Source organism: Schistocerca americana, chromosome 6, assembly GCF_021461395.2.
Source record: "Schistocerca americana isolate TAMUIC-IGC-003095 chromosome 6, iqSchAmer2.1, whole genome shotgun sequence".
Classification (NCBI taxonomy): domain Eukaryota; kingdom Metazoa; phylum Arthropoda; class Insecta; order Orthoptera; family Acrididae; genus Schistocerca; species Schistocerca americana.
Genome location: NC_060124.1, coordinates 265,116,913 through 265,125,000, shown reverse-complemented (window position 1 = coordinate 265,125,000; position 8,088 = coordinate 265,116,913).

Below are 8,088 nucleotides of genomic sequence, written 5' to 3'. Positions count from 1 at the left end.
AAAGTTCGCCGCGGAATTTCAGGGAAGCAGAAAAACGGTAGACAGAGGAGTGCTGAGTTCGAGTTTGCAGCAGCGGAGGCCTCGATGACGGCATAGCGTCAGTGGCGGCGACTTCAACAGCATAAACCCTTCGGGAAGCAGCGGTACAACAGAAGCAACCAGCACGACCGATAAAATAAGTAATGCCTTAAAATGTGTGAACCCCCAGCAGTATCGCCAATAATGGAATTTCCAATGATCAAGGAGTCACCTAGAGCACGTCGTTCAGGTAATGTGAGTGGGCCAATTAGCCCTGTATCCAAAAGTGGTAATGTTGATAGAGATAAGTTCAATAAAAACACAGGTAGGATCAGTGGAGACAAATGTGTCAGAAACAGAGAGACAAACGTGTCAGAAACAGTAACGGCTGAGGGGAGGAAAACTAAATCTTATGTATAAGGGCTGACTGATTCGAAAATAGAAGCTATAAGGGCGGATATAGACAAAAATTCTAAGAATGTTTGCCTGCTTAAGACCATATTTCGGAGACAAGTTGGAAAAGACCTGGGCAGCGAAGTGAAAACCTGTATGCTGTGGTAAATAGCACTTGAGGAAGTGGCCACTTAGTCTATTAATATTTTGTCTAGTAGAGCAGTAGAGTGTGAAAAATAGACGGTTGGAAAATAGTCAACAGCTATAAAAAGAGATAAATAATTAAACTGAGCAAGCTCTAGCCGCAAATAAAGCTTGTACCGTATTACGTGTTCCATGGGTTAATCAGGGATCGACAAGGTGTCTTGCAAATGATGAAATATATTGTCCAGTTGATTTTTGGCTCAAATGACTCTGAGCACTATGGGACTCCACATCTTAGGTCATCAGTCCCTTAGAACTTAGAACTACTTAAACCTAACTAACCTAAAGATATTACACACATCCATGCCCGAGGCTGGATTCGAACCTGGGATCGTAGCAGTCACACGGTTCCGGACTGAAGTGCCTAGAACCGCACGGCCACCGCGGCCGGCAGTTGATTTTTCTCGTTGCGTATAGATATAGGCGAAAATTAAGGACATCTTGAGGGCGATGCACGATCATGGGAAAATCTATTGGCTGCATGATTTACTGCCTATGAAGTGTTTCACATTTTTTTCATGAACAAATTCTGGTGTGGCAAGAATTCTATTGCCGTATTGACGTCTGAAAAGTCACTCACGGTTCGCATATCGATTGTTTGTAAAGAAACTTTCGGAGTTTCTCTTCAAAATGCAATATGTATGACATCCGTACAGTGTTTAGTTCTTGTGCAATAAATAATTGACAGCGTTCCAAGACCTTACGTACACCCTGAATTATAAGCTGTCAGCTTAACATGTTTCGATTTATTTGTTGTATAGTTGGAAAGTCCGTTAAGAATGATACTTCCAAACCATAATGTCAATTGACAAACTTTCTGGTGCTCCGTTCAAAGTTATGTTACTTGAGCAAGCACCATATTAAGACTATTGTGGTAGCAAGTATTTCTCTCCTCTGCGTGTCGAAATAGATATTTACTGCCGTATTTGGTGGTACGTATGACTAGCACCCCATTCTTCGCACCATTTGGCAGTGATCTGTGGAGGCATCGCCTGGAGCAGAAGCCCTACGGGGATCGTGCCTCACGCAGAGGATGCTGCCCAATGTGACGCTTGGCCGCCTCTTCGATCGGCGGTACATATTTCACAAATTACTTGGGAGCTGGCGACTGGAATTATCACGAGCCATTACCCAATGTCGCTTGGGGCGGCCGCGCGTCTGCGCAGTATCGGCACATCAGCCATCTATTCTGTCGTAACGACAGAACAGTGATACGTAAACTTGTCAGGAGTAACCGGCTAACACGAACACGTCGAGTGCTGCTCGTAATCAGTTTCTGCCGTACTACCTTGAAGTTGGTCTATTGTGATGCTTCTCCGAAACTGTACATGCTGCAAACGACGGTTTAATTTTTTTTTTTTTTTTTAGGAGCGAACATGATTTAATACGGCAGCGTCGTTGCATTACTTTCTGTATCGAAGAAACTCCGAATTATTTCTACCATCAGACGTATGTATGACAACCTGTGTTCAGTGACTACACTTACCTACAACTTCGTTATGAAACGGAACGCGAAAGAGACTGCTGGAAAGAACATTCAACAGCCTTGATAGCATAAACATTTCTTCAAGACAACCGGATTTGACACGTTACATAAGAAAGAGATTTTTAAAGACCTTTTAACGCCAATAATGGATAGATTTATGTATATTCCGTCTAAATTCTCTGCTGACGTACACTAGTGTATCTTCTTAGTCAAGATCTTTGGTTGTGTAAATATGTAATAATTATCTTGACATTTTAAGAAAAATTATATTGTAAATGTACATCTGGTTTGACAGAGCACTGAAAGACCTGAGTCGAAACAAAGCCCCGGGAGTAAACAACATTCCATTAGAACTACTGACGGCCTTGGGAGAGCCATTCCTGACAAAACTCTACCATCTGGTGAGCAAGATGTATGAGACAGACGAAATATCCTCAGACTTCAGGAAGTATATAATAATTCCAATCCCAAAGAAAGCAGGTGTTGACAGATGTGAAAATTACCGAACTATCAGTTTAATAAGTCACAGCTGCAAAATACTAACGCGAATTCCTTACACACGAATGGAAAAACTGGTAGAAGCCGACCTCGGGGAAGATCAGTTTGGATTCCGTAGAAATATTGGAACACGTGAGGCAATATTGACCCTACGACTTATCTTGGAAGAAAGATTAAGGAAAGGCAAACCGACGTTTCTAGCATTTGTACACTTGGAGAAAGCTTTTGACAATGTTGACTGGAATATTCTCTTTAAAATTCTAAAGGTAGCAGGGGTAAAATGCAGGGAGCGAAGGGCTATTTACAATTTGTACAGAAACCAGATGGCAGTTACAAAGAGTCGAGGGGCATGAAAGGGAAGCAGTGGTTGGGAAGGGTATGAGACAGGGTTGTAGCCTCTCCCCGATGTTATTCAATCTGTGTATTGAGCAAGCAGTAAAGGAAACAAAAGAAAAATTCGGAGTAGGAATCAAAATCCATGGAGAAGAAATAAAAACTTTCAGGTTCGCCGATGACATTGTAATTCTGTCAGAGACAGCAAATGACTTGGAAGAGCAGTTGAACGGAATGGACAGTGTCTTGGAAGGAGGATATAAGATGAACATCAACATAAGCAAAACGATGATAATGGAATGTAGTCGAATTAAGTCGGGTGATGCTGAGGGAATTACATTAGGAAGTGAGACACTTAAAGTAGTAAAGGAGTTTTTCTATTTGGGAAGCAAAATAACTGATGATGGTCGAAGTAGAGAGGATATAAAATGTAGACTGGCAATGGCAAGGAAAGCGATTCTGAAGAAGAGAAATTCGTTAACATCGAGTATAGATTTAAGTGTCAGGAGGTCGTGTCTGAAAATATTTTTATGGAGTGTAGCCATGTATGGAAGTTAAACACGGATGAGAAATAGTTTTGACAAGAAATGTGATGCTACAGAAGAATGCTGAAGATTAGATGGGTGGATCACATAACTAATGAGGAGATATTGAATAGAATTGAGGAGAAGAGGAGTTTGTGGCTCAACTTGACAAGAGGAAGGGACCGGTTGGTAGGACATGTTCTGAGGCATCAAGGGATCACAAATTTAGCAGTGGAGGGGACCGTGGAGGGTAAAAATCGTAGAGGAAGACCAAGAGATGAATTCACTAAGCAGATTCAGAAGGATGTAGGCTGCAGTAAGTACTGGGAGATGAAGAAGCTTGCACAGGATAGAGTAACATGGAGAGCTGCATCAAACCAGTCTCAGGACTGAAGACCACAACAACAACAACACCTCGGGTTTTGTATGTAATATTCTGTGACTGTAATAACTTGTAAAAACTCTGCATATTTTACTCGTCAGGGAAGATACATGTAAAATCTGTAGTAAAGACCCGCCGTTACGGAAGTAGTTTGGCGGGGTGAGGAAAAGGTGGACTTGGCGCCCAAGGTGCTTGATACCTTTGTGGCGACTGAGGTCAACAACAGTCTTGGCCAGATATTGTGGTTAATTTGGATGTATAAATCGAGGCAAGAAGAGCTTGCGAGCATGTAAATTAGCCTCGAATGGAATGCGTAGTGGCCTATCGAACATGGTATCATTATTGGTCCTGTTTGGTTAAATTTACGACGCTAAGAAGAGTTGGCTAACATCAAGACCATGGTTGCTTTACCGCCGATTTTACAGCCACTGAAATTTGCCACAAGCGCCACCACCATCAGTAGAACAGTTATCTGAATATGTCCATCCAATGGACCAGGTATTATACACTGAATAGTAACTTTCTGTGGAACTTCCAGCATCCGTGTGCACACCCGTGATTGTCCTCAATCAGATTCCTAGACAGGCTACTTTCCAAGTGAATTAATTCCGAGTACCCTGTTTTTATTTAACTGACAATTTTGTTCTTTTTATTAACTTCTTGGAGTATGGAGTTTGATTAGTTTTCTGTACAGTAGCAAATTATTTACTCCACACAATTTCCTAAAGTGTGTTCATAAAGAAAGCTTTTCGTTAAATAAGAAGCTGCTATTAAAACAATCAATGACAAAAATTTAAAGTGCTTATAGATGCCTGTAAGTAAAAGGTATAAAAAGACAGCAGTATTATTTCACTTCTGACAGGTTTGTAAACTTTTAGCTGTTTGTTTCATTGAATATGTACCAACTTTTCTAGTTGTGGGGTGTTTTACAATGTCAGTTTGACTCTGAGTTGAACGAGAAACTAGTTGCTAGGTCCTCTTGACAACTGTTGAACTAATTTTGCATTATACATTACACTTAAAGTTGTTACTATTGGTATTGGCCATTTTCAAATTTCGTTTGTTATTATTTACAACTGATTATTGTTCTTCGAATCATACCAGTTTAAGGGACCCCATAAGCTAGTTAACTCGTATGGTAAATGAAAACAAAGGCTTCTTCTGAGCAAGTGTGGCAATCACTACAATCATGTATTCTGCACCAAAACTTTTCTTATAATTAATATATGTACTACCCATTTGCATAGAGTCACTTCATGTGAAAATTTCTATATCTCATAGTAATACGTACTGTTCCTAATCAAGATCTTTTATGTGACAGCTCATGAAAATAATAGTAGTTCATACTATTTTCAGACCGACTTCGTTAGTAGCTTCGTATGCCCTTTTGGATTTGTTCATGATAATGAAAATAGTTCTGCAGAAAGAAAGTGTTATTTTGAGACAATGTGAACTGTCGCATATGTTGGCCATTCTATGTTCTGCAGGGTTATCTGTTGTTTGCCATGGCAAGCTAATGTAAAACATTGACAGTAACTGCGTCAGAAGAGGTTAATTAGGGTATCGTGTGAGGTTAGTTTTCTTAGGTGAAGTTATTTCTGCTTTGCCATTAAACTTGATACGGCATTGCCTAATTAGGCTTGCGACCGCATAAATATATAGTTACAGTTTACTTTCGTGTTAACAGAACGTCAATTTAAAACCCCTTTGCTTTGCTGTTGTTAAGGTTTCACCTACTTTGCGATTACGAAATTATAGTCAGAGTCTATGTCATTAGGTATATTCACGGTCAGGCTAAACCCTTTACAGTAGGTTAACATCATCGGCGATTGCCAATTTGGTAAGGGCCTGAAGTCTGTCGAAATCGGTTGTCATAATTAAGGAAATATATATGCGATATAGGCTGTTGTTTTTATCAAGTAAACAGATAGCTCCTTCGGTCTTCCCACATTGATAAAATTCAGTCAGACTGCAGGTAATTTCAACATCTCACCTATTCGTGCAGTTAATATATTCCGGAAACACCTACTTCCCACTTGCTTGGTCCCAACACCGTAACAAATACATTAAAAAACCTAACTATAGTTTTAAAGACCACCTAATGTGAACTTAAGATACTGTTACTAGGTGCAAAATGACCTTCCAGTCAAAGTCCTAAAATTTTTTGAACGTACTGGTTTTTATAAATAAATTTCCACTTTTCAAACGCGGTTGAAAGAGAACCACTGCTCATAAGGACGTAAAATTTGAACAGCATATTATTGAAACACGGTAAACGTCACGGAACAGAAAAATTAAGGAAAATTTTAAAAATATATGGCGCTGTATGTTTCGCCCAACATGGCTGTCTCCGTGAAGGATGGCGCGTTGCTTATATAGCTCTTTGAAAGCATCGGTGACTGTGAGTCAGTAGCCAAGAAGTTTCGGAAAATCAGTGGTATGAAACATGGCGTTAGTCCGATGTCTGTTAAGGATACGGAGAAACAGATTATAATATTCGAAAAGTCAGCTTCTCTTGAAGTGTAATCTGGCTTAGGGAGAAGAGCAGTTCATCCGTCGTCTGTCGAAGAAATGGCCACAGCATTGCAGGAACAGTCGAGCGATGCTGTTCAAATGTACAGTGCACGACAGAACTGTCCGAACGTTGGATATTCCTGCGAGCTCGGTGCATAAAATCGCACGAAACATCCTGCACTGATACTCACACAAATTGACGCTTGTTCAAGAGCTGCTTACTGATGACCTGTCAAAAAACCAAATTTTCGATCTGTGATATATTGTTCTACATCTACATCTACATGCATACTCCACAATCCACCATACGGTGCGTGGCGGAGGGTACCTCGCACCACAACTAGCATCTTCTCTCCCTGTTCCACTCCCAAACAGAACGAGGGAAAAATGACTGCCTATATGCCTATGTACGAGCCCTAATCTCTCTTATCTTTGTGGACTTTCCGCGAAATATAAGTTGGTGGCAGTGAAATTGTACTGCAGTCAGTCTCAAATGCTGGTTCTCTAAATTTCCTCAGTAGCTATTCACAGAAAGAACGCCTCCTTTCCTCTAGAGACTCCCACCCGAGTTCCTGAAGCATTTCCGTAGCACTCGCGTGATGATGAAACCTACCAGTAACAAATCTAGTAGCCCGCCTCTGAATTGCTTCAATGTCCTCCCTCAATCCGACCTGATAGGGATCGTAAACGCTCGAGCAGTACTCAAGAATAGGTCGTATTAGTGTTTTATAAGCGGTCTCCTTTACAGATGAACCACATCTTCCGAAAATTTTACCAATGAACCGAAGACGACTATCCGCCTTCCCCACAACTGCCGTTACATACTTGTCCCACTTCATATCGCTCTGCAATGTTACGCACAAACATGTAATTGTTCATGTGGAAGTGGGCAACGAACGGCCATGGAACATACTGTCGACAGGCGAAGATCACTCCTCTCTCACCGGAAATGTCAGTGTGCGGAACCGCAACGGAGAATACAAACACTCATCATACGGTAGCGCTGCGTTATATGACTGTATAATGCGAGTTGACAGCATCGTTTATTGCAGAGCCTATTATGATGAGTGCTGCGGGCACTGTTACCTATGCCGTCAGTGATAAACACAATGACAGTCGTCAGCAGACCAATGTTATTCCAACGCCTCACGAGCGTACATATGCGGGATAGGATAATTTTTATGCAAGATGGCGCTCCTTGTGCACTTTGCAGTCAGTAAAGCGGCTATTGCAGAGGCATTTCGGAAATGATAGAATTATCAGCCAGATCAAGTGATATTAATCCGTGTGACTTCTGATTGTGGAGTTATCAGAAAAATATTGTGTTCAGTACTGAAATTACGAACATGGCTGAATAGTAGGGACACATTGCGATAAACATATTGGACGTGACCCTAGAGACATTCTGTTGTTGAACATGTTTCTCGATTCCGACTTGCTGCGGGAAACGTTGCACAGCACACTCCGGTCCTATGCCTTTCTCACGACATTTGGGAACCGATGTCATTTTGAAGTTTATGCGATTTTCAACAGTAGGACAAGTAAAAACCGATGTCATTTTGCTTGTTATGCGGTGTTTTTGTCCTAGGACAATTAAGAACCAATTTCAGTTAAATTTGTATCCCACTTTTAGACCCAGTGCGATGAAAACCTGATTTTTCTCGTCAGCAGTGGTATTACCTTATCGTGGTGGATAGGCTTACATAGCTATTGAGGCCACAACTGTTTACTGCCGA